The 25,376-nt window shown below is 45.5% G+C and overlaps 1 pseudogene; it reads right to left on the reverse strand.

The window, feature by feature from the left end:
• Nucleotides 1–23,494: 23,494 nt before the first annotated feature.
• On the reverse strand, nucleotides 23,495–23,613 carry LOC112478179 (annotated as a pseudogene).
• Between the last annotated feature and the right edge of the window lie 1,763 nt (nucleotides 23,614–25,376).

The raw sequence follows: 25,376 nt of genomic DNA on the forward strand, positions 1-25,376 counted from the left end.
CCTACAGCCCTGACTTTCCTGTGGCTCTGCCAACCACCTCTCACTGCTCTCCACCCGAGAACCACTGTCTAGGCACTAGCCCTTGCAGCTACCTCTTTTAAGGCTCCCCAAGCAATTTCGATGAACATACAGGTTTAAATTACTTGTTCTCAGGACTATGAGAAACTCTACAGATATCACTGTGCGCCTGGTGAACTGGGACCTGCCTGGGAGTTCAGTCTCATCTCTTGATGCTCTGCTGCCTTCAATTTCCAGTAGCACGGATGGCTTACAATTGCCTGTGGGCACCTTGTGTCCAGAGAGAGAGAAATCTGAGACATGGCTTTGGGCATGGGGGATCCTGGGACAAAGCAGACTCCAAAGCTTGCTTTTATGTGAATCTTTAGTATATGAGGAAACAGGGGAGCTCAGCAGGGCTCGGTCTGGCTTCCTGGGTCTTCTCTCTACTCAGTTGACAAAACCGTGTTACTCTGCGGTCTTTTGCTTCCCTCCCTTGTATGTATGCCATATATACACCTTAATGGGGCCCCTGTGGTAAAAGGGTGGCTGGGGGCTTGAGCCATTCATAGGCACTCTTCAGTTTCCTAATCATAAACCATTTTTGTGTCTGCCTCCCACAGGAAGCTGAAAGCTATTCAAGGGTAGACTTGTGTTTTTCTGTTTTCCATTTTCCCAGTTCTCAGCACAGTACTTGGTATACATAAGTGCTCAAAGAATTACTTATTTCTAGGAAACTAATATATGAGGAGTGCAACCCCCCAGAGGCTGTGTGGGATGGAGGCAGGATAAAAGAAGATGTTTTTTCAGTTTCTATGACAAATCTGAGAAATAGTAGTTTTACACTCCACCGTGCAGATTCATGGACTCAGAAGAAAGGAATTTACCCAAGACAGAACCTGGAAAAGAAGGACTTCAACCCTGGACTCATAACAGTCTCTCCAGTTTGCTTCCCTCCTCTCCAAATGGGTTTGATTCAAACCCATACTTGTATGTTCTAGGCCACACTAAGGTTGTAACCATGAAAATTATATTTGTAATTTTCAGAATCAGTTGTGCAACTTTCCAAACTTCATCAGAAAGTGCTTAAGAAATACCTGACTGATGGACCATCTGATTGTCTGAGATAGAATTTTCCTCAGAGGAGACTCACAGTCCAACAGGTCACGCTGTCCATGTAACACCAGCCATCCGCTTCTGGATTACCACCATCATCCTTTTCCACATTATGGCATCCCTCAGGAACATCACTGGAATAAGATGGCACTAGCACCATCAACCACTAAACAAATGCTGATGGGGAATGGCTACTTTAGATCCAATCTTAGGTAAGCCCGGACCTCCTTCTCCTACCACTCCCAGAACTACCCCTTCGTGATCAACCTAAACTCACTCCTGGCTCTTCCCAAACCAGATTAGAATACACAATACAAAGGGGAGAGTCATAGGTCATGCTGCCCAGGAAGCAAACACTGAGATTTTGAACATCTCAGATGTTTATTAAGAGTACCCCTCAGATCAAAACTTGGGGAAGGGAAGGAAACGCATGTGGGCAGAGACAGATGTTCACTTGCACTGCAAGCTCAATGCCATATATGGTTGACCACATGGGACGTTTGAGAGTTAGAATGACCCTTCGGCATTGCTCTAAGTTGAGCCAAAATACTGTGTACTGCCATGTTGAATGTTCAGTGTTGGATGGGCCACCCCAAGAAGGGGTATAATCTAAGATGAGTGGCTTTCTGAAACCCTTAAAGAAGTTGACAGATCCCAAGGTTGTCTGCCGACAGTCCTCCAGCAGCTGAGACAGTAAGTCCTCATTCCAAAGGGACTTCAGAAGCACAGCACAGCCTCTACTGCAACATAATGAAGAGTCCATCTCCCCCGATGTGAGGAACCAGGACACCCTTCACATCCAAGCCGCCAACTCAGAGCAACCAACAAGTGAGCTGGCTACATCCGGTGGATTCCATGAGGGATGCTGCCTTCCAAGACCCCCTTCAAGTCCCTGTCTGGGTGGACCGGCAATAGGATGCTCTATTACCCTGTCCAGCCTTTCTAGTTCTGTGCCAAGATGGGAGTAGGGTCTGGAATCCTCACCTGCTCCACGGGGCCATAATCCCCGGGCAGTCGCTACCTGGTCCTTGCACGGGTCATCTACCCAGTTTCCATTCCACCACAAGTGAATGAAGCACAGGGAGCCATGGCGCTGCACTTACCTGTCACTGGTGTCCATCTACTCCCTGCATTTACCTTCTCTCCTGTGCCGACCTTGTCGGATAACAAGGCCTGCTTGACTCCAAGTGGAACTCGCCCTGTCACATTGGCAAGGAGCCCCTGACTGCCCGGGATAGCAGCAGCGCCAGGCACCCAGTCTTCACTCTGGCCATATCCCACGGTCCCCCTAGCTGGAGCTCATTTTAGATAACAAGGTACCTTCACGATGGCTGTGGCTAGAGGTGAGGTTGCAAGAGACTCTGTGGGGGCTTTTAGTGACAGGCCTGCAAAGTTGAGAATGAGTTACATTTACAAAACTACACAGGCCCAAGGACATCAATTAGTTAACGAGAAATGGGGAAAGGTGCATAGCCACAGATCTGTCAGCAACTGTCACTACTTATCCATGTAGTTATCCATTCACCCATTCTGTCAGTGAGCACTAACTGATACCTACTTTGGGGCCGTTTCATACTGGTTTCTGGGGACATGAACATTAAGAGGCCTGGATGGAAAGCCATATGTGCTCTTTCCCCCATGTTTCCACTTCATAAGGCCACATTTCCATCCACTTGCCCTATATAGGGAAGTGCCTTATAGGGAACTCAATCTAGTTTCTATCTTTCACTTCTCCCTCACCATGGAAAGAATGTCTAATCCAGTTAGTCAGTTTAGATTCAACGAGCTACATTTTTCTAGTGGGCAGAAATACCGTCTCAAAGACACGACCCTTCTTTCCTTTCCCGTCCAGGCTCTGGCTCTGTGAGTCCTCCTCCTCTTTCCGGCCTCTCTACTGCAAATCCAGCGGGGGAGGACTTCTCTCAGGGGACAAATGCACCATCATCCCTCTCTCTTCTCTGTTCCCCTATTGACATCTACGGTTGATGAAAGCAGGCCCACAGTCCTATTTCACAAGGTTGGGAATTTGGGGTCTACTCTACAAGTCATGCTATATTTTTTGTGGTTTGCACAAGTTTGCAGATCCTAAAGTTTAACTATAGGATAACAAGTAGGAGATACCACTTGGCCCCAGCTCTAAGCCACAAGCTCCCACACAGTTTACTAGAGTCTCTAGATTTGATGGTTATTGAGTGTGGTACAACCATTATTAAAGTAGACAGAGGGATCCCCATTCAGTAATCAGTTCTTTGTGTATGTATTCTTTACTGGTCAAACTTTGAACTGAAGAAGAATGTAGTGCTTCTTTTGCTCCAAATCCCTAAGAAGACACAGTTTCTATTGCCCTGGAGTTTACGGTCTAGTAGTTGGGAAAAAGGAAAAAAAAAGATATTGTAAAAATATACCTAATCCAGCCTGAGGGAACCATCAGTAAAGGTATCTTGGAAGCAGTAAATGCATAAAAGAGACTCAAGTGATGAATAAGGTAAATAAAGGTTATGGAGCAAGAGGGAATACGGTCTCGTCAGAGGCAACTGCATTAGCAAATGTTCAGGGGCTAATCACAGCAAGAGGTGAGGCGAGAGCCCAGGTGGTTAGGGATGGTGTATGAGACTTTGCATCCAATCAGATTAAGTTCATGAGACACTTGCAGGGGGTAAGAAGGAAGTGCATGTTTTATCCTCCGATTCATCTGTAAATCCTTGAGTATATACTGGAGCATTAAATCCTCATCAGTCATCCATGATATATTCACCTGTGGTCTTAATTGGCTCTCATATCCTGGAAAACAGACCAAACTTGAGCTTCCTTCAATGCTGTGAGCAAGCTGTAAATGCCAGTCAAGCCCAGACAATGCATTCCTTATATTGGAATGGCTCTGAGCTTCCCAGCAGGTAGAGACTCTAAGAGAAGATTTAGGTGAAGAATTGCCACTGACAATCAAGCCTCTATCATCTTCCCTTTGGCCTACTTACCCCTATCTAACTGGTATACCTGCATCCAATCTGACCCTCTTTAATTTAGCCTTCAAGCCAGCCACACTACAAATCATACCACATCACAACATAATCCTTCAATGTCCAATGCTCTCAAGATAAAGTCCAATTCCTTTATCATGATATCACAGGTTGTATTCTCCAAGAAGTAGACAACAGTATATAGGAATGTACTACAGACCACACTTGGTATCGATCCACATGGAAAGGAAAGGATGAGAAGGAAGCAAAACGGAGCAGAAGCTGAGAAGCTGTGATGCAGTCCCAACAAAAGCTTCAGTCAACCCCAAGGGAAACTCTAAAGCCGGATGACCTTTCAGAGTTTACTCAAATTGGGCAAAGGGACTAAGCCTTCATACCTGCATGTCGACAAGTCTTGAATACAGAGGCTACCCTGAGAATGGGAGCATGACCTTGATTGGACAAGGCAACTCCATGCAAGACAAATTCTTGGAAGAAGCTGATGGCTGAGGGCTGTCTGCCAGCATTATTCCCAGAAACTAGAAGAATGAGGCCAATAGACCTGAAAGGAGATCTGAGTGTTACATCACAGCACCCAGTACATGTGGCATTCAATGACTTTATGGGTTTTTTTATGATCTACTCAATTAGTTTTCTAGATGCTATAACAAAGCACCATAGACTTGCGTCTTAACCAACAGAAATGTATCGCCTTTCAGTTCCGGAGGCTAGCAGTCCGAGATCAAAGTGTCGGCAGGGCTGGTTTCCTCCGAAGTCTTCCTCCTTGGCTTGTAAATGGCTCTCTTCTCCTTGTGTCCTCATATGGTCTTCCCTCTGTGCATGTGACTATGTCCTAATTTCGGTGGAGTAGGCCTACCCCAATGACCTCATTTTAACTTCATTACCTCTTTATAGGCTTTATCTCCAAATACAGTCACATTTTGCAGTACTAAGAGTTAGGACTTTGACATATTTCAGGAGGCACAATTCAGCCTGTAATACATATCTACTTATTATTTTCCACTATCAGCTGTTTCCTAACCACCTCTGGTCAAATAGTCTGACCACTTTCATTCCCCAGAATTTTACTGACTTTTAAACAAGTTAAATCTTTAAGGGATACAACATCACATGGATTGTGTGTCCAATGGCCTTAGAAAGAAGGTTGGTATGACATTTGGCCCAAACCATGCTATTGTTCCACGGAAGTGTTTCCTATCCCCTAGGTTACACTGGTTTTGTTCAGTTTGCCTTCAAGATTCACTGTTTTGTACATATAAACATGTATAAACATGTATTTTGCCTAAATAAAATTCAGTTTTATCTCAGACATAAGTCCTTTCAGTTTTAAGACAACCTGTGTGCTTCCTCTGGTTTGGAAGACCTTGCTTAGAGCCAGCAAAAATGCCCTTGATCCACATTCTTTTAGACATAATTGGCATTTAAGAAGTCATGATCCCAGAAGGCCCCACAGGCTCCAAGATGACAAAAGAGAGAGCTACTGGCTGGTTCTTGTACATGCTCTGCTGGTCTACACCTCTATGCTATGCACATGCTGTGCCCTCTCCCAGAAATGCGTCTCCTACTTTGTCCAGTGAACACCTTTGACTTTTTCAGGCGTCAGCTGATGTGCCCTATATTCTATGACGCCTTCATCCCAGTGCTGTGTCTCTTTAGCTCCTTTTCTCTTAGGCCCCATGGTGAGAGACAGTTGCCTTGGAATCTCTAACATGTGGCAGATATCAGTAAATGTATGTTGTTTAGTGGTTGGTTAACAGTTGGTGTGTTGAGTGACTTGTCAACGGTTCTATCATGAACCCTTGATAGATTAGACCTATTTTCTCAATAGATTTTCTCGGTAGATTAGACCTCAGTGTGGATATCTCTTGCATATGTGAGTGCTTTCACTATGGGTAAAGGAAAAGTGGATTTGGGTACCATATGTCCCAATCCCTATTTGTGGTAGGCAGAATAATTGCTTCCACGAAAGATATCCATGTCCTGATTCCTGAAATACATGGATATGTTAGATCATATAGCAAAGGGCGACTAAAGTTACAGATGGAATTTGGATTGCTAATAAACTGACCTTAAAAATACGGATGTTCTCCTGGAATATCCAGAAGAGCCCAGCCTAATCACAGGGGCCCTTAAAAATGGAGGAGGGACGCAAAAGGGAGAGTCACGGTAAATATGGTGATAGGAGAAGGGTCAGAGAGATGCAACACCGCTGGCTCTGAAGATGGAGGAAGACCGTGAGCTGAGAGTGCGGGCAGTCTCTAGAAGCTGGAAAAGGCAGTGAAACTGATTGTCCTCTACAGCCTCTAGAAAGGAAGGCTGACCCTTGATTTTAGCCCTGTGAGTCTGTGCCAGACTTCTAACCCCCCGAACTGTAAGATAATACATTTCTGTTGTTGTAAGTCATGAAGTTTGTGATAATTTGTTACAGCAACAGAAAACTTATACACCATTCTAAGCAGAGCTCGCCTAATCACTGCCCTCATGCTTTAGCCCTACTTCATGAGTGCAAGGGAGAGATAGCTTAGGTTACTAACTTTTGGGAATTCTCCTGATTCAATGACCTGGGCCTCTGAAGATCCATGAGAACCCATAACATTAATGCACTTGGTGAGTTTGAGTGAAGGTATGTTCTGTGCAGACACTGTGATAAGAGCTATGGGATTACACAGAGTCAAGTATGTCCCAGGTCAATCACAGTCTACAGGATATACGAGGTATGTGTGTAGTGACCAAAGCAGGTTCATAAGAGGGGCAACTGTCCCTAGCAGGGATCTCTTGGAACACAATTAGTCACAAGGACCTCATTATCTTTTAAAGTAACTCATTCTATGAGAAGGTTCCGACTGGCTATGTGTCTAAGGTAATACAATGTATTACCTTAGGGCATGGTCCTCCTCTCTAGTCTACTTAGGGAAAATCTCTGCAGAAAGTGGGGCTGGCACTGAGTAAAGGTTAGAAGGTAGATCACTGTTGGAGGAGGAACGGCACAGGGTATCATGATGGTAGCACTCTGACAGACATGCACCTCAGGTGTTACAAAAACTAACATGTGGGTTGACAATAAATCTCAAGGAGAACACAATGCAAAATGCTGGACTATAGATCATGAGCGGGAGAAAGCAAGAAAGGATGTCAAAGAGAGAGAGAAGATCCAGACTCCGGAGAACTCATCTGACCACGGGGACCATGGCTGATGCCTGAGGAGAGGAGATACAGTGCAGACGCAGTGTGTGCTGTTGTGGGTGAGGCAGAGACAAAGGAGAAAGGGAACCTTGGGAAATGAGCTGTTTCAGCTCTGAATCCAGATCATCAACTTTTCCTACCATTTCCCATGCATTGAGTCTGGCAGATATAACGATGTTTTTAATTAACATTGACAATATGGTGAACTTCATTCACTTAATCTCCATTAAAGTCACTGAGGATGATGCATTGGCTTTTTTAACTAAACCCCCCAAAAAGAAAAAAAACTCTGAAAATAGATTCTCAAAATGTTTCTATCACCTTTAGCTCAGCAGATCAGAACAACCAAATACTGTTTTTAATAGTATGTAATGAGTGCATAAACATTTTTATTCCTATTCCCAATTAATTGACAAATTAATAATGTTTTAACAAATAATCTGGGACAATCTTGCAGACTATCCTCTAAATGTGGGTGTTGATCTATAAGCTGAAGGATAATAATAAATAAACTGTAATATCTAGAGGGTTCTTCGGATTTTTAATGGTATTTGCACACGCATTATGTCATTGGACTTCAGAGAGAGGTTGAAGGCCAGGAGCCAGCCCCAGGTGGCATCATTCAAAACCCTTTGCTCCTTCCACAGAACCACAGTGTGTCTTATGTTGGAACAAATGGCACGACCGGTATGAGAAGAAACATGACGTGAAGCCAGGTGATATAATATCCAAGCTGAGACGCCCGGCAAGGCCAAGGCAGAACTGGGACGTCCCACAGAGCCAAAGTAAGGGCAGGAAACTTATACACCCTTCAGATCCGATGATTGTATTACTGGTCCAGAAATGCTGAAATGGAAGCTGCCAGCTCAGAATGGGCCTAGACCATCTGGAAAATGTATCTGGTGTGAAGAATGCAATTTCAGTTTCCTGAATTGTAAGGCATCACAGACTATTTCACACCTGATTCAGTCCCAGCATCAAGAATTACTGTGCAAATACGGGGGCCAAGCAGAACGCACCATATCCCCAGACCAGGCCCATTCCAGACCAGTGAAACTAGGCAGAGAAGAGGCTAGAGCTTTGCGGACAGGAACAGAATAAGTGTGGTCTAAAATGAACTCCCTAAAACTCTCTTCTTATTGCATTCAAAATGTCCACATCTATGGGGCTCAGTTCTTCAAGATAAGCTTGGCTGGAACACAACTCTGCCTTTCTCTCCCCAAAATGTCCACATTTCTCAGCTGGGTTACTTGGACGCTCAGCCTCCTGTAGCTGCAATAACTGACCCTTGCCTTCAAGCATGAACACGGTGCCCGCCATGCAGATATCAAAAACTGCAGCCCCACTGGCCGCCGCTATGCAACCAGCATGCCTATTCACCTGACAGTTACAAAGTACAGGGGGTCTGAGGGAGGAGGAACCAACAGGTGTGGGCGTAGCCCTACTCCGGGCACTGCACTGGACTCCTAATATTTTCACAGTGATTTCTCTCGAACATTGTGCCAAGTTGATACAAAAGCTCCATTGCACAGAAAAAGAAACTGAGAATCCAAGAGTGTAATTTCCCCACGCTCACAGAGTGTCCCCATCATTCACAAGTTAAACTCGGCTCATCTGTGACATCCAAAGTACGTCATGACGTGGCTTCTGCCTACCTGGACAGCACACATTTAGGATTAAACACAAGTCCACCTTTCTCCAAAACCCATCTTCCAGTATTTGCTGAAGGATCCAAAAACCAGTTGCCAAATAAACGAGTGAATACAGATATTTCTATCACACCATGCTATCCTTTTAATGGGGGGATACACAAAGAGGGAAAAGAATTTAAATTAGAGAGAAAAAAAAAAACAATGGGATAATTGGACAAACTTGGCAAACGACCAGAGTATTCGCAATACCACTCACCCGGACCCAGATGGCACCAGTGAGGAAGGTGACCGCTCGGTGCGACATGTGACTGGAGCACTGACATCTCTCAGAAAACACAGCCCCAGGGGACTCCACACGTTGGCCCGACGGGGGAGTGTGGTGAAGAGCACGGAGCCACCCGCTCTCCCGGGTCAGCGCACAGCCTTGTTCAACAGGACTCTTACCGTGAGAGACTCCTTCCTGGGACAGCAGCAGCAGCACTATCCTTCCCACGCTCCCACGGATGGCCGCGACCTGAATCGGATGCCAGCGCCGGCCTCCAATTACCAGACGCAGAGCCACTTCCTCGGGAAGCCGAGTGCCCGGCACAAGCGCCCAGTAGGACGCTCACCGGCCCTTTGAAGCCCAGAGACGACTTGGCCAGTGCGGATGGCGGTGGGGCTGGCGCGGGCAGATGGGTGCTGCAGCTGCCAGTTTGGTGCAGGTCAACGTTTTATGGAAGACTTCAGTCTCTGTTTTACCACTTTCCTCCCCACCCCAGCCACAGCCATCATCCTGAGCGACATTAATATGCAGAGTTAACTCGGCGAACGGGGTGACATACCGACTGAGTGGGCTGAGCAGCGCGGATGGCGGTGGGGCTGGCGCGGGCAGATGGGTGCTGCAGCTGCCAGTTTGGTGCAGGTCAACGTTTTATGGAAGACTTCAGTCTCTGTTTTACCACTTTCCTCCCCACCCCAGCCACAGCCATCATCCTGAGCGACATTAATATGCAGAGTTAACTCGGCGAACGGGGTGACATACCGACTGAGTGGGCTGAGCAGCGCACGATGACTAGTTGTGGCTCCTCGATCAAGCTCTTTCTTCCTTCTGTGCCTCAGTTTCTCATCTGCAAAACAAGGATTATTAGAAGACTTAGTGACAAAACCCATCTAACGCATTTTGTGTTGCGCTGAGCATAAAGTTAGTGACCATTTCACCTCGGCATCAGCTGCCACAGCCTGAATCTCATATTCGCTCAGAAAGTTTCTGGCTCTGAAATTTTAAAATCTTACTCTGACCACGGCCCATTTCTTCTCAGCTTCCTTAATCATCTGACATCTGCTGTATGGCCTCATCATGACGTCCAAACCCTTGAGTCGTTCTCTAAGCACGTCACCTCCCTGCTTAATCCTTCTCCTCACCCCACTACTATAATCCGTCGCTTTAATCATTCTCTGGGTCCTGTCTCCTCTGCCACACTCCCAGAAGAGCCCATCCAAGGGCCCAACCAACCATCTGCCCCTGTTGCTGCCCCACTGGCCCCCTCTCCTCACGCCAGAGGGGATGACCCAGCCATTCCCTACCCAGACCCTATCCCAGCTGGGACAGTAACGCACCTTGGTCTCCAGGCCGCTCTCCTCCATTGCTCTAAGTGGACCTGCTCCACTGTCCTCAGCCCGCAGTCCCACTTCTCCCTAGTCTCCCAGCAGAGCACCTTGCTTCTTACTTCAAAGTGACAATAGCAGGGTTAGGTGGAAACTCCCTCAGCGTTTGGTTTCACGGCCCACAAACTTAGAAGCGTCCACATCCCTTCTTCCTACACCCTCCTCCTCAGAGGAAGATGCATCCGCCTCCACCTTCCTCTGCACCATGCATCACTCAAGAGCCTTGACAGTCATCTCTTCTATTTTCTGTACTGCCAAGCTTCCCCTCACCAAAGACCCACTCCCTTTGTCACATAAATACGCTCAGACTTCCCTTAGCTTAAAAAGAGAAGAAAAATCTCCCTTGACCCTCTATCTTCACAGTTGTCTACACTGCCCGTCTCTGCTCCTTCACCTTCCCCTGGTTCTGCAGTCCGGCTTCCCATGAAATTACTCTAAGAACGTCAATAACAAACGTGGAGCTGGACTTGGCTCCCTTCTCTTCCTCGCTTCTCCCATCCAATGATTCAAGGCTCCATCAATTCTGACTCTACCTGCTTAATCTCTTTTAAATCCTTCCCATCTGTCCTCCCCACTATCAGTGTTCCATCCTTCCAAATTCAGCCAAGACATCTAATTCACCCCACCTCCCAATCTGGTCCCTACTCCATGCTAAGGAGAGAAAATAAGACTGTTATTCTTCTTGCTCATCATCCGAAAAGGGAATTCCTACTGCATCACAGGGCAGATCTGCTCTCTCACACGTGCTGTACAGAGAAGCCCCTTTGTGATCTGGTGGTGGTGAACTTGGTCACCATCAGGGCCAACTGAATTGTGTTGGCTGAGAATGTAACTGGACATGAGCTCCCCTCAGTCAGGGCACATATCTGTTTCCTTCTTTTGTAAAATGCTTTTAGTAGGAGAGAAAAGTTTTTCAAAACTTTCAGAAGACATTCATCAAATGTGGCCCAAAGAAAAATATTTTCATTGCATAATGAAAATACTCTTCTCAGGTGGTTATTTCTTGAACTGGTCCTCCTACTATAGAAGGAACTACTCAATGGAGAAGATGCTGTGAGAGGCAACTGTCATAGGACCTGGGTGTTATCTCATGTGATATTTCCAAGTCTAGGATCAAAGGGTCCCTTCCTCCTGTCCACTGTGTACCCAACTGTTTGCTCCAACCCTCAACCCTCAGATTCCAGCATTCTGACTAGATATATGCGGCAGTCATGACAATGCTCCTTTCCAGATGAGAACCCTGAAATTCCAAAAAGAGGTTTTCTTTGGGTCCCATGTCCAGTGTCTGTAGCAGAGTTGAGACAGAAACCTATAGTCTCTTGCCTCTGTGATGTGAGGTGTCTGCCCACAGCAGCCCAGGGTCCACACGGTCCAATATGAGAAGCCCCTTAGCAGTTCGGCCACATGTGTGTTAGCACGGAGGCTGTGAAGAATACGAAGGCCTGGGGGCCACAAACAACCACACCGATATGTGACGGGGAGGAAGGCAAAGAAGAGGAGATAATGGAGGAGCCTCCAAAAGGAGAGGTAGGGATGGGATGTGCCCGGGATGCACGCCCAGCCACAGGGAACCCAGGATGAAGGAGGAGGCAGGACGTACGGTGCCCTCAAGCTTGGCCTCACAGGAAACTGAGCACTCTGCCCCGCACTCGGACTTAAGAAGCTCTGAGCCAGAAAGTGTTTTCATCAGAGCATTTGGTCCTGTCCTAGAATACCAAGCAGAAGGCAGTCAGATAACCCTCCCTCTGTTTGATTTTTCCTTCTTCCCACGAGCTTTCTACTCAGCCAGTGAACTATTCTGCACCACTCCAAGTGTCTGATGGCCCAGCCAGATCACTGATAATTGGTCCCCACCACATAACTAAATATACAGTGCCACCGACATTGTTGGCACAGCCTGCAACCCAGCACGGATCCATCTCCCTTACTAACACAGACACGCGCACACACACGCACGCGCGCACACACACACTTTGCACAATATGAGGATATATGGAAAGAAGTTATGTAGTAGAAGGACAGTAGACATAAATTGGAGAACACTCCTTTACCTGAGAGTTGAGATTATCTTGGCCAAGTACACACTTTGAATCTTTGAATCTCAGTTTCCCTATCTGTAAAATGAATATAGCAATCTTGACTATACTTCCAGAATCATTCTGTGGGTCAAAAAGAGAATAGACAAGGACACGCCTCACGCAGTGGGACTAACCAAGAGCGAAGGGTCAGCATTATGGCTCCCATTTCTGTGTTAACTAGAAAACCAGCAGTGCTAGATGAAGAGATGCCTCTGCTTCGACTGAGGTCCCAGCGACGTGCCCCTGGTTCCAGGAGAGGCGTAAGGGCTTACTTGTGTTGCACATGATTTGTTCGCGGAATGGAGCAAGAGGAGCCTGACTCCCCATGGAAAATAGTCCCCTGGGTAATGAATTAGGAGAATCCAAAAATGGCTCCATTCACATTTCTGTCCAGCCAGGTCTGGCAGGCACTGTGTCGGAGTCACGCCTGTTGCTGGAATGTCAACTACCCCTCCCTCAACTCATTGCCACCCCCACAAACTGTCAAAAAGGCATCATGATATATAGAGCTCCTGCATGCCACAAGGTAAGTGTTTAAATCTTTTATAAGACAGTCAATGGCCTTTATAAACCCTCAGACGAGAATTACACGATGTCTGAGATGGGGCTGAAAGTCAATGGGAAATTGATCCTGTCTAGCTGGTGCTGTTTCAAGGAGGAAGCTTGCTGGGTGCCTTCAGGACCAAACGTGCCATCTCCCATATGCACCCAGGGCCTGGTGTGTCACATGCTGAGAATACTGAGATATGAGGCCCATTTCTGGGCAGAGGCCCCAGGTAGCTGCAATCTCCCAGCACAGGAAGAACCTGGAGGGCATCGACCAGCACCGGGGATGGTTATAAAGTATGTTTACCTTCCCAGGAATTGACCCCAGTACCAATCTGATGCCACTGCCTGCACCCCAGGTGGGGAAAGCAGAAGATGAAAAATAGCCATTGATTTGGTGGCAACCATCGGGGGGCAGGCATACAATTACTCTCTTTTGCTAATGACCCCATTAGTCGTTGGATCAAACACAATTAGAGGATAGGATGATGCTGTGGTTATTTCTCTGCCAATACCCATCGGCCTGATCCACACTGTCTACCAAGAGATGGCAAAGCGAGATGCAAAGAACCCCCATTTCGAATTAGGGGAGCCCTAGGTTCCTGGTGTGCCCACTCTCCCTGCAGCACAAGCCTGGGCACACCAGGGATGACCTGGGGTCAGATGTGAGTAGATGGGCTTTGGCAGGTGTACAAACAGCCCCCATCCTGTGAGGCAGTGGGTGCAGTGAAAAGAGCACCCATTTGGAGTTGGGACAATTTGGAGTTTGAAACCTGGCTCTGTGATCTCCTAACCAAGTGACCTCACATGACTTACCTGCCCAGGGCCAGGTGCTTCATGTGTAAACTAGGGATGATTATAATTCTGTCTCACAGGGCTGCTGTGAGGATGAAATGTGACAGCACAAGCCACATGCAGGACACAGAGTGGGCACTCAGCAGCTCTCAGCTCCGCTCACTGTCCAACACTGAGGCCAGAATTTAAAAAGCAGAAAGAGCCCTCTCTTAGTAGCAGACAGCCTGGAATCAAGCAATCAAAGGGTAACTTGTGCCAGATACTGGGGCCAGTGTTTCTGTACATCACCTTGATCCTTCCTTATACCCATTTTACTGGTAAAGACACTGGAGCCTGAGAAGTTTGGAGATGTCAATTCATCCAACAAGAACAAACTCTGAAGAGGTGTTTATTGCAGGCTTACTGTGCACTGGGCACCCCCATACGGATCTGACTATGAGGCTGAGCAAGCCTGAGGTCAGGCTTATGGCAAAGCCCAGACTAGAATCAAGATCTCCTGCTGTCAAGGGCTGGATCCTTCTCTGTCTCCTGCCACCTCCCCCAGTAGAAAGGACTCTTCAGATAATCACTGCATCCCAAGCTCAAACTGCCCTTCAAATTTCTCTAGACTCTCCGGCTTGTTTTACAGATGAGGTCATGTTTCCCAAGGCCACACAGTGAATGGAGAAAGCTGTGATCTTGAAACAAGACTGGTAACATTTCAGGTCAGGGCCTACTCGTTCTCTGGAATACTGCATGTTATACCCCGAGTCCAGGTCTATAATAAGCCAGCAGCCCACAGGTGCTATGGACAGTGGGAGGAAGGTAGGACATGAGGGTCTCTGTGCACTTGAACTACACAGAAATATTTACATAGTCCATAAGGGAAATCACCTCGTCAGGCTCAGATAACGGGGTGAAGTGGAACAGCACCCTAGCATCCCTGCTCCTCTCTTTTTGGTTAAGTACTACTGTTGGTACTAGCTGGCCAGGTGTCTTTGAACTAAAAGGAGCTTTATTTGAAAACCCGTCAGGGTGCCAGGGAAGTAGTCTTTTTCCACATCAGCAGTCCACCCAAGGCTGGCTCGGCAAAGAAGAGCAAATATCACCGGCTGCTACAGGGGGAGGGAGCAGCCTGGCGGTGGGATTACAAAGATGAGGTCAGGCGGGAAAGGACAGCACAGAAGAGCCTCCCTGTTGTCAGACGGAGTCACAAATAAACACTTGCTGGCAGCTAGAAATTCAGCTCTTAAACCCTGCAAAATGAGAAAAACCTGGTATGGTCAGAAAGGATACACTGATAAGGTGAGACAGAACAGATTCAAGTTGAGAGCCACTCAGCCGTTTACATTTATAGTATGAGCGGCTTGGAGCTCAGCCTCAGTCTTTCCTCCCTGGTAAATGGGCATAAAGCAAAGAACGAAGTGCTTGGAGGTGACATTTCCTTGCTGCCATAAAATGGAAAATCTCAGCAGAGAAACTTCTATTCATCTATCACACAAGTATTGAGTACCAAGTATATATCAGCACCGTGCCAGGCACCAGGGACTTAGGTATAAATGGGACAGGCTTCCTCCTTGCCTTCGTGGAATTAAAAATTTAGCATGGAAAAGAAACATAAAATAATGCAATTATAATAGAGATGGTACTGGTGGCCTGTTGTGCCTGTGAGGTCAAGGGAGGTGGCAGAGGCTATAGAGGTGGCAGGGGAAGGTCTGAATAGCTAGAGAAGTGACCAGCATAGTAGGGAGATGGGCTACATAACAGAGAATTAGGCAAATAAATTGAGCATATATTGAGCATAATGGGAGCCAGGTTTCTGATGGTCAGAGAAAGAATTTACAAACATGGAAAGAGAGATTAAAATTGGAGATGACTGAGGTGGTGGATTTGTACTAAAGGTATTTGGCATGAGTATATATTTTTAAAATATATACATAAATAGATGTGGAAATCTATACAGATCAGTGACTATCAACAGGGAGTGATTTTCATCCCTTCGGGGATAACTGGCAAGTCTGGAGATATTTTAGGTTGTAACAACGGGGTGGGGTGCTTCTCCTGGCATGTAGTGGGCACAGGCAAGTGATGCTGCTAAAACTATCATGCACAGGACAGCCCCTACAACAAAGAATTATCCAACCCAAAATGTCAGTAGTGCCCTGGTTAAGACACCCTGTTATAGGTAGGTAGGTAGCTGTGTGTGTGTGTGTGTGTGTGTGTGTGTGTGTGTGTGTGTGTGTGTGTGTGTGTGTGTGTGTGTGTAGACAGACAGATGTATATATGTATATAATCATACATAGATTTCCTAGCTTCAGTAACTGAGTAGACCTAGAAGCCATGACACACAAGTAGCTATAAACATATCTATGCCCAGATCTTGGTTTCTAGGTACCATTCTCTACTCAAAGAAGCCCGATTTCCCTGAAGAAATAACTGATTCCAAGATGAGGCAGGGAAAGTACAAGATGAGCCTAGAACATCTTTTTGTGCCAGAAAGTAAAGAATTACTCAAAGAATAATGGGGATATGTTTAAAAGGGCACAAGGAGCCAGCTTGAAATATTTAACCTATTGAATATGAATCCATGTCCATACTGACATAAATAAACAAATTAACAAATAAATAAGGGAAAAAGAAAAGCTCTTCCTTACCAGTAAATACCAACTAATCAATTTTAAAAGGTTATGAAAATAGAAAATCACCACTGACAACCATCGTAGTGGTGGTTCATTGAACTGGAGCATCAACTGGTGCCGAGGCTAGTGCGGGATACTGATGTCGCTTCAGAGAATCTCCCCCACAAAATCTTTTATACTATAAATGATTTATAATTGATAAATCTAGTGACTTCATGGCAGCTGTTGGGGCAGTTGGAGACATTTGAATAGGGTTGGACAGCACTATTGATTTTCTGATTTGAATGATTGTTCCGGGGTAGATTAGACAGTATTCTTGTTTTGAGGAAACATATACTGAAGTTTTTAGGGAGAGTAGAGTATTGTATGTACTACTTGCTCTAGAATGATTTGGACAACAAATAATGAAAATTTGCATGTTTACAGGCACATACCATTACAGAGGGACAGAAAGAGAGAAAGAAAGGGTGAGTGATGGAACTAATGAAATAAAAAGGTTTAAAATTTATGACTTTATAAAATTTTAAATGTTTTTAAAAAATATATCGAGAATTTGCTATAGTGCCTATTTTGCAAATTACATTATTCTCATATAGTATACCGTTATTATATACACACATATATGAAACATATGAAGAAAATACACAAATATGCTACCAATGATTATCTCCGGGTGATTAAATTATGAGAAATTTTTGTCTTTTTTTTATTTCTTCCATGTGATCCAAAATTTCTTCCATGAACATACATTGTTTATTGCTTTACAACTGGAAAACAGCATTACACATGTCATAAAAAAATAATAATAATGAAGTTGGGTTTAAGGTCTCCATTCAAACCTGGCCACCCAATTAGCCAATCACAGAACTGCTTGCCAGCTTCTCAGTGGATACCCTTGGCTGGGATGAGGCAGAAAGAGCCCAGACGAAGTCTGCCAGCTCTGTGCTGAACTGTTCATCGAGCATGCTGCCTTCACCTAGACAACACACTTCATAGTCTCTTCCTCAAAGTATCATGGAGACCCAAAAGAAACTTGGGATGTAGACATGCTTTTGAGCCTGTGACACGCTTGTACATGGGAGGTAACATGAACACACAGGTGAAGAAATCATCATCACTATTACAATTAAATACTATCTACAAGTCACTGGGGCAAGCCCTTTACTACCTTTAACTTATTTAATTTGCACACCTATTACCAGTAAGCACACCTATTTTACAGATGAAGAAACTGATATGCAAAAAGTTAAGAATGATCTGTCTAAAGTCATCTCTAAAGGTGGTGAGATCCAGATTCACGTTCAGGCCTGACCATAAAGTACATGACAATCCGTCTCTACCAGCCCCATGATGCCCGCCCTCCCTCTGGGAAGCATCTCTTGCTCCAAGATGCCCTCCAGGCCCAATAAAAAGTACCTTTAAGTAGACTATAATTTCTGAAGCTCCTTGGTCTCAGTGACAGCTGCCTTACTGGGCTCTTCTCTCACCAGGTAAGTGACCTCTGGGCATCTCTTTTTGTGCCCTCTATGCCGTCCAGCATTCTGCTCTGGCTCCAATAATGCCCCCTTAGTAAATGCCCCTGAACTTCAAGGCCACCCTTGTCAATCATGACAATTCGCAATTAACCAAGGAAAACTACTGAAGTGGGGGAAGAAATACCCCAGTGAGAGCTCCCCTGAACCTAGCAGCCCACTCTGATGACTCTTGAGACAAGGTCACTTGGAGGAAGTCGAGTTGTGCATAAGGAAGCCACTTCTTCCAGGACCAGAAACACACAGGTTATCCCCAGGAATCACCGGTGAAGAATTTCCCATATTTTTTTAATTTATTTTTTATCCTTATTTGTAAAAAATAAAATAAAATAAAACAAAACGAAACATAAAATACCAACGACAACAAAAAGGAAAAATCTCAGAGACTACACATGAAATGAAAAAGCTAGTCCTTTCCAACTATTAAAAGTTGCTTAATTTCTTCCAGAACGAGATCTTCTCTTTGACTTCTGGAATTATGGCAACAACGTGAACACTCAAAGTATATGAAAAAGATCAATATTGTGAAAGATATTCTGAAATGAAGAATTCTCCTTAATTGTGTGACTGTCTTAGTTAAGCCTCGGTGTTTTTATTCTATGATCTCTTTTGTTGAAATCGGGGTGAGAAGCAAACAAAAATACCTCAAAAATTAGGATCAGATAATGTCAGTGCTGCTAGGGACATGAAAGGCAACAGAATCCAACAAGGTCATTTGAAAAAGGAGAAAACAAGCCCTAGAGTGTTGATGTACCTTATTCAGTGTCACGCAGCCACTTTGAGGTCCAGCTGGGACCCCGAGTCAGAAGCCCCACTCAATGAGGACTTAAAATGACTCAGACTGAAATCATTTACATAAAGGGTCTGCAGCTATACCCGAGGCTCATTGACGGCAGGCACTGTGCATCCTTAGCCTACAGATGGCACTCACAGGTACCCAATAGGCATTTTTTAAGCAGAGAAATTAATTTCCAATATTATTTTACTGGAATTCTAAAAACATTTATTAAAGTATCTACTTCTAACATTTTATTTGCATTTAAAATAAAGCTCTACATGGCCAAACCCAGATAGGTCCACATACGTGTTTACTAAACAAAAGATGACTAGTGTTGTGATAATTCATCAGTTTGCATTGACTGAAGCTCTTAATGAAATGAAGCATGAACTGTTTGAGAAAGCAATTGAAAGCCATCATACATGCCATGAATCATCTCTCAAATGCACATTTATTAAATCAGAATTCATAAATTTGATATTTTATCTAACAGGTTTGCTACTCTTTTGAGACTTGATTGGTGGATAAAAAGGCAGATGTTCCCAGAGCTGAACTGGAGGAGGGATGGGGGAAGGAGAAAGCAGCCAGACAGCAATTAAAGAGAGCAGGCAGCAAAACGCCATTACCCACCCAGTGTTTGGGTTTTGTGCTATCATCTTGAGATAAAATTCAAAAAAGCCTTTGCAAGTGAACAGACAGACACAGACGCAGGATGCCATACTGAAGGTTTCTGGGATCTGCCTGAGAAAAGGCAGATGTGTGAGGGTGCAAGAGGCAGCAATTGGTTTGGGGGTTCCAGAGTTGATTGTCATTAAGGCGAACTTCAGTCAAACAAGAGTCAGACTAATGCAAAACCTTATTTTTACTTCCTGAGAGTACCAGAGAGCTGAAGGAGATCAGAATCCTCTCCCATTTTCAGGCTCTTAAAAGGCACCAGGCTCCTCTTCGTTGAAGAAAATATGTATCACACCAATGTCACATCTCACCACTATTGTCCCAGACACCTTTTTAGGTGATCAAATGAAAGTGGACTGAGAAGCCTATGAAGATGTTTAGCTCTTTTGACTGTTGGCGGCAGTAAATTGGTAGATCAAGGTGACATCGTCCCCCATGGCTTACAATCGCCAGCCACACTTCTTAGCGTCTCATATTCATAAAAGCAGACCTGGACTCCTTTTAGGCAGCCCTCTTGTGCTGAAAGTAAAGGAGACCTTCCCTTTCAACTGCTTTGACACAATGTGGCCATTCTCTCCAAAGCCTTTCAAGCTCACCCTTTTGCTAGCCAGAATCATGGTCCAGCTGCTGACTGACATTCCCGTGAATGTTCTGGCACTTTCTTTACACAGAACAACACATATCTAAATAATGACTTCTGTCCATTGTAACCTGATTAGATTGCTGTGACTATAGCAATAGGACAATCACAAAAGTAAACTCAAAAAAACAATATAGTCAGAGAAAAATAACTGTCTCGGTCATCATATAAGGTAGCAGTGGCTTCTTCCTTTTATCTATGTTAAGGAAAGGACATTCAATTCCATAACCAAAAGCAAGTAGAAGAAGAAACCCATGATTTGTGCAGGCCAAAAGTTGCCAATGAATGCAACAAACACATGTTGCCACCCTCTCTGCCACCATTGTTTTTAAGAAACCTGGAAAACTAGGCAGCACACAAGGAGATTATGATGGATATCGGCTCCTCGTGCTCAGCCGGGAGTGGGGCCGGGAAGGAGCTGCAAGTCCCAGCACCGTCTCCCTAGCTTCGTGCTTCTCAGACTGAAGCGTGTGTCACAACCACCTGGAAGGCACATTAAATCACAGATGGCTGGGCCCCACCCCCGAGCTTCTGATTCAGTAGGTCTGGGATGGAGTTCAAGGATTTGCATCTCTAGCAGCTTCCCAGAGAATGCTGACGTGGCTGGTCCTAGACCACAGTTTGAGAACCACAGCCCTAAGCGAAGCCTTGCTGGCAAAACCCTGCTTCTTTCTGCAAGGCAAGATGGCTGCAACAAGATTCATGGGCCTTCGAGCCTACGATCTCATTTAGTGCCTCCAAATAAATAGGTTTGCTGGATTTTTTTTATTTCTCCTTTGCTGTTTGCAGTACTATGCCAATCCCTGAGTTTATTAACATCTGTAGTGAGACAGAGATTCGTCCCCACAGTCATCTTAGAATCATTAACGTAGGAGGAAAGGCACTCAGAGATCCTCTAGACCCACCATAGCACTGGGCCCCAGAGGAAACTGAGATCAGAGACGGTAAGACACTTGCCTAAAGCCACGAAGCACAGATGGGACTAAATAAAACCCAAGGTTGCAGACAGCCAGCTTATGTCCCTCCCTCTAACTCAGCCCAACTTCTCTAAGGCAGGTGCTTGAAACATTTAGCTGATTCCAACAGAGTAATTTTCCGTTTACAAGACTGCACCTTCCTGGACCAGTGGCTCTATCCCAGTGGGCTACACTTCAAAATCCTCTAGAGAGCTAACAAACTGTAACAACAGGCCCCACTTCAGAGATTTTGATTCAACTGCTCTGGAGTGGAGTCCAGGCAGAGAACATTTTTAAAGCTCCCCAGGCGAGTCTAAAGTGTAGCTGAGCTTGAGAACCGCTACCTAGACTGGCAGGATGTCCATTCCCTAGGACAGTGCTTCTCAAACATCGACAGGCCTACGAAGGCAGTCTTCTTCTAGTAGCAGGGCCCTAGGAGATTCTTAGTAAACACGTGTCAAGTGAAAGACAGGAACAGAGCCTTTTTGAAAAGCCCCAGACCAGCATCATCAGCACCATGGGGAACTTGCTAGAAATGCAAACTCTCAGTCCCCATCACAGATGTAGTGATTCAGAGGCCCTGGGGGGTGGAGCCTAGCAATCTGTGTTTTTGCAAGCCTGCTACAACTCCAGATGATCCCAACATAGGCTACCCTTGAAGACTCCTAGAATAGAGGCATTTTAAAACTGGACTGAAAATTTTAGTTAGAAACATTAAAGTCAGAGTCTTATCAGAGAATAATGATGCACTGCCCACAAAGGTGGTGCGTAATGATCGCAGTAAGAGTTCCGGGTTTGTGGGAGAAGGGAGGAGTCCAGCTCTCTTGGAATAGATGATGCGTGAAGGGAGGAGTGGAGATGGGGCTGGAATAGTCACTGGGACCCTGCTGGCAGACTCAGCGATGGCAAGTGGCCCATCTGTGTAAGAGAGAAGGGGCTGGGGACAGCAGCCATTTCACTAGAGAGAAGAAGGCCATCACCAAGCATGCAAGGCACAGGAAGGTAGGTCCCTTGACCCTCCGGAGAATGCTGAGGTAAAAACGCTGCACATATGTGGAACAGACAATGTGGGGTCCTGGAAAACATATGGACTTAGAGACCCCAAAGATCCTGGCTTTGCAGCTTAGTAGCCATGAATCCTTGAACAAGGGACTTAAGTTCTCTGGGCTTCAAGTTCATCATCTCAGATGATTAATTACTTAGCAAGGGTGTTATATAATTATATAAGTGCCTGGAAAGCAAGTGTTGCTCGAACATGATAGCTATAATAAGAGTTTCGGAAGAGGAAACATGACCCAAACTCACTGCCCTTACAGTAAAAGGAACTGGAGAGGTGAATCACTCACTAAATCACAAGAGAAGAAGTGGCACTTTCATGAGGAAAGCACAGGCGGAGCACAGACTCCTTCCTGACCTAGCTGTTGGGTTCCCAGGCTAGCCCACACAACCAACTTTAAAACAGTTCTCCCTGAGTCCATGTCTACAACCCCGAGAGGAGGGAGCCACTGACAAGGACAGATGAGGGCACTGCACCCGCTCTGTAGTCCATCTGGTCTCTGTCCAGGCCCAGGGCCGATGCCACCAGCCCGATGAGGTGGGAGAGTCAGAATGTCAGTGAGCTTCCGCCAACCACCAGGCATGGGGAGAGCTACTTCCCCATATGTAGATCTTGTTTTTTATTCAGTTATTAATAAGTGGTCATTGTGTGCCAAGCACTGAGCTAAAATCTGAGGAACCAAGATGACTGGGTTGGGGGAATATTCTGTCCAGACCTTAAGGGGTGTACAGACAAGATTGTCTGATAAAATTGCTCTCATTTAATCCCCACAATAACACTATGAGGAGGGCATTGCTATCACTCCCATTTTATAGATTAGAAAACTAAGAGAGAAAGGAAAATTCTACCTTGATGATTAAGCAGCAGAGCCGAGATCTGAACACAGGACTTTGTATCTCTCATGGCAATGCTAACGCAAGCCCCTCCCCTTCCCTCTAACCCTCCCATCATTAAAGTAAATGACTTGACGAAATAAACTCTTGGGTCCCCTCTTTCTCCATCTATGCGTCCAGTTGGGTAAAACCCTGGGGTCCAAAATAAGTATATACATGCTCAGAGCCCATTCAATGTTAAAGCCAATTCATCCTCTCCTGTCATGAGACCCAGAGAGAAGGGAATTGCCAGAGATCACACAGCGAAACAGTGCAAGAGCAAGGGCCTAAAGGCCAGGTCTCCTAACGCTTGTTTTTCTGGGGTTTTTTTGTTTTGGGGTTTTTTTATAATTTATTTTTTATTTTTTTTTTTACGCCTACAGCACCTGGTCTTCCTAGGTGGTCTCCCATCCAAGTCCTAACCAGGCCCGACCCTGCTTCGCTTCCGAGGTCAGATGGGATCAAGCATGTTCGGGGTAGCATGGCCGTAGATGGCTTCGGTCTTTCCATTTTTAAACACAGACATACAGACACACCTAAATACCTTGAATAATGTCATTTGTCATAGTTATGTTTTGCTGCTAGGAAAAGAAACACCAGAAGGAGAAGGGACACTATTTTCCCCTCCAGCCTGGGTGCTAAGCAAGCGCTGGGCTTTGAAGAGGGGGCTGGGAAAACCTGGGAAAACTTCGTCCAGCTAACAGGAACCCAGGGCTCACTGAATCTAAACAGATAAAGCTTGGCTCTTTCATTTCCCAGTCCCAGACAGAGGATGGAGGAAAGAAGAATGCCGTAAATCAGCTGCCACATAATCATGCATTTTTAGAGTCTGCTTGTAATTAGTCTATATTCATAGTGCTGTGTGGGTAGAGAAATATGCACCCAAGGAAACTCTGAAAACCAACATGTTTGTTTCAAGTGACTGATCTGCAGGAACCATATGCCAAGTGGCCGAGTCCCTCCCCAACTGAGAGCAGTGAGAGAACCTGAAGCCATGCATATACATACACACACCTTGATACAACCTTTCCTGCCTCCCCCAAGCTCACATCACCTCATCTGGCTCTGAGCTATACTGAGACTTTTTCACACCAGGAAGGATGCCAGATGTTTACCTGTATTCAGTCCTCCTTGCAGCCCTACAAAAGAGTCACTCTCACCTATGACTTACGCTTATTTGTACACACTGAGTGTAGTAGCATCATTCTACTAAGATTGAATTCACAGAACCATCTTCTTTTGTTCAGTAATAATGATAATCATGAATACCAAAGACCAGGACTTACAGTTTCTAAATTATATGCATATTAGATATCTCATTTGAGCCATGTGAAAACTTATGTTTTGACTTTGTATGTATCTAGTGATTTTGGCCTTTGTTGGCAAAATCAATATGTTATATGCTCTAGAAAAAGAAAAAAAACACTAATCTGACTTTGCTGAATTTCTGTGCATGACAACTCTCCAACTGTCCTCCCTTCTGTAAGACCTTAGTAAAGCACTTAGGGCGGGGACTATGCAGTGTTGGTGATGCACAAGCTTCATGTACGTATGTCAGCAAGTTTTGTTTTGAACAAACCCTCCAGGTGAGTCTGGTGCACAAGAACGTGAGAACCCTGGAATTGTAGCGACGCAGGCCAGACGCTTGTTCCCTTGGTTCTGGGCCCAGCGTGGAGAGAGGGAGTAAGAGTCCTTACTTCAGCTAAGATAGGAATCTACTGCTCAGGATTGCCGGAGCCGCCGTACCTCCAGGGCATATGTCATTGTTCTCCTGTTCTAAAAATTGCTACATCTGTACCTGCACGAGCTAATAAAAAGTCTTCGCCACAGGGTTGAGCGCTTTATTCGGCACTGTCTTAGGCCCGGATTCTTCCCGGCCTCCTCTGGCCTACAGGACGGCACATGTTCACCAGGGCTGGCAGATATCCCAGCTCCTCCCACCTTCCGTCCTGAGCCAATCAGGACATCCCGTGCAGCCTCCAGAGTCCACCTGCTTCCTGGGGTCCTGAAAAAAATTGTTCTTTTTTCGTAGTTTTCCCTCCCTAGGTCTGATTCCTGCAGCCTCTGTTTAGAGCTTTACCAAGGCCAGTCCCCGTGAAGAGTCAACCTCCTACCTGCTCGGCCTTGGGCAGAAGCCCTGAGACAAAGGGGAGGGGCCCCCTCACAGAGACCAAACGTGAAAACAGGGCCAACAAGGGAAGAGAACAGTAACTTATCAGTCTGGTGAGAAGGAGCAAGTGGAGTTTCGGTGCCAGA

Source organism: Pteropus alecto, unplaced genomic scaffold (genome assembly GCF_000325575.1).
Source record: "Pteropus alecto unplaced genomic scaffold, ASM32557v1 scaffold42, whole genome shotgun sequence".
NCBI classification, from domain to species: domain Eukaryota; kingdom Metazoa; phylum Chordata; class Mammalia; order Chiroptera; family Pteropodidae; genus Pteropus; species Pteropus alecto.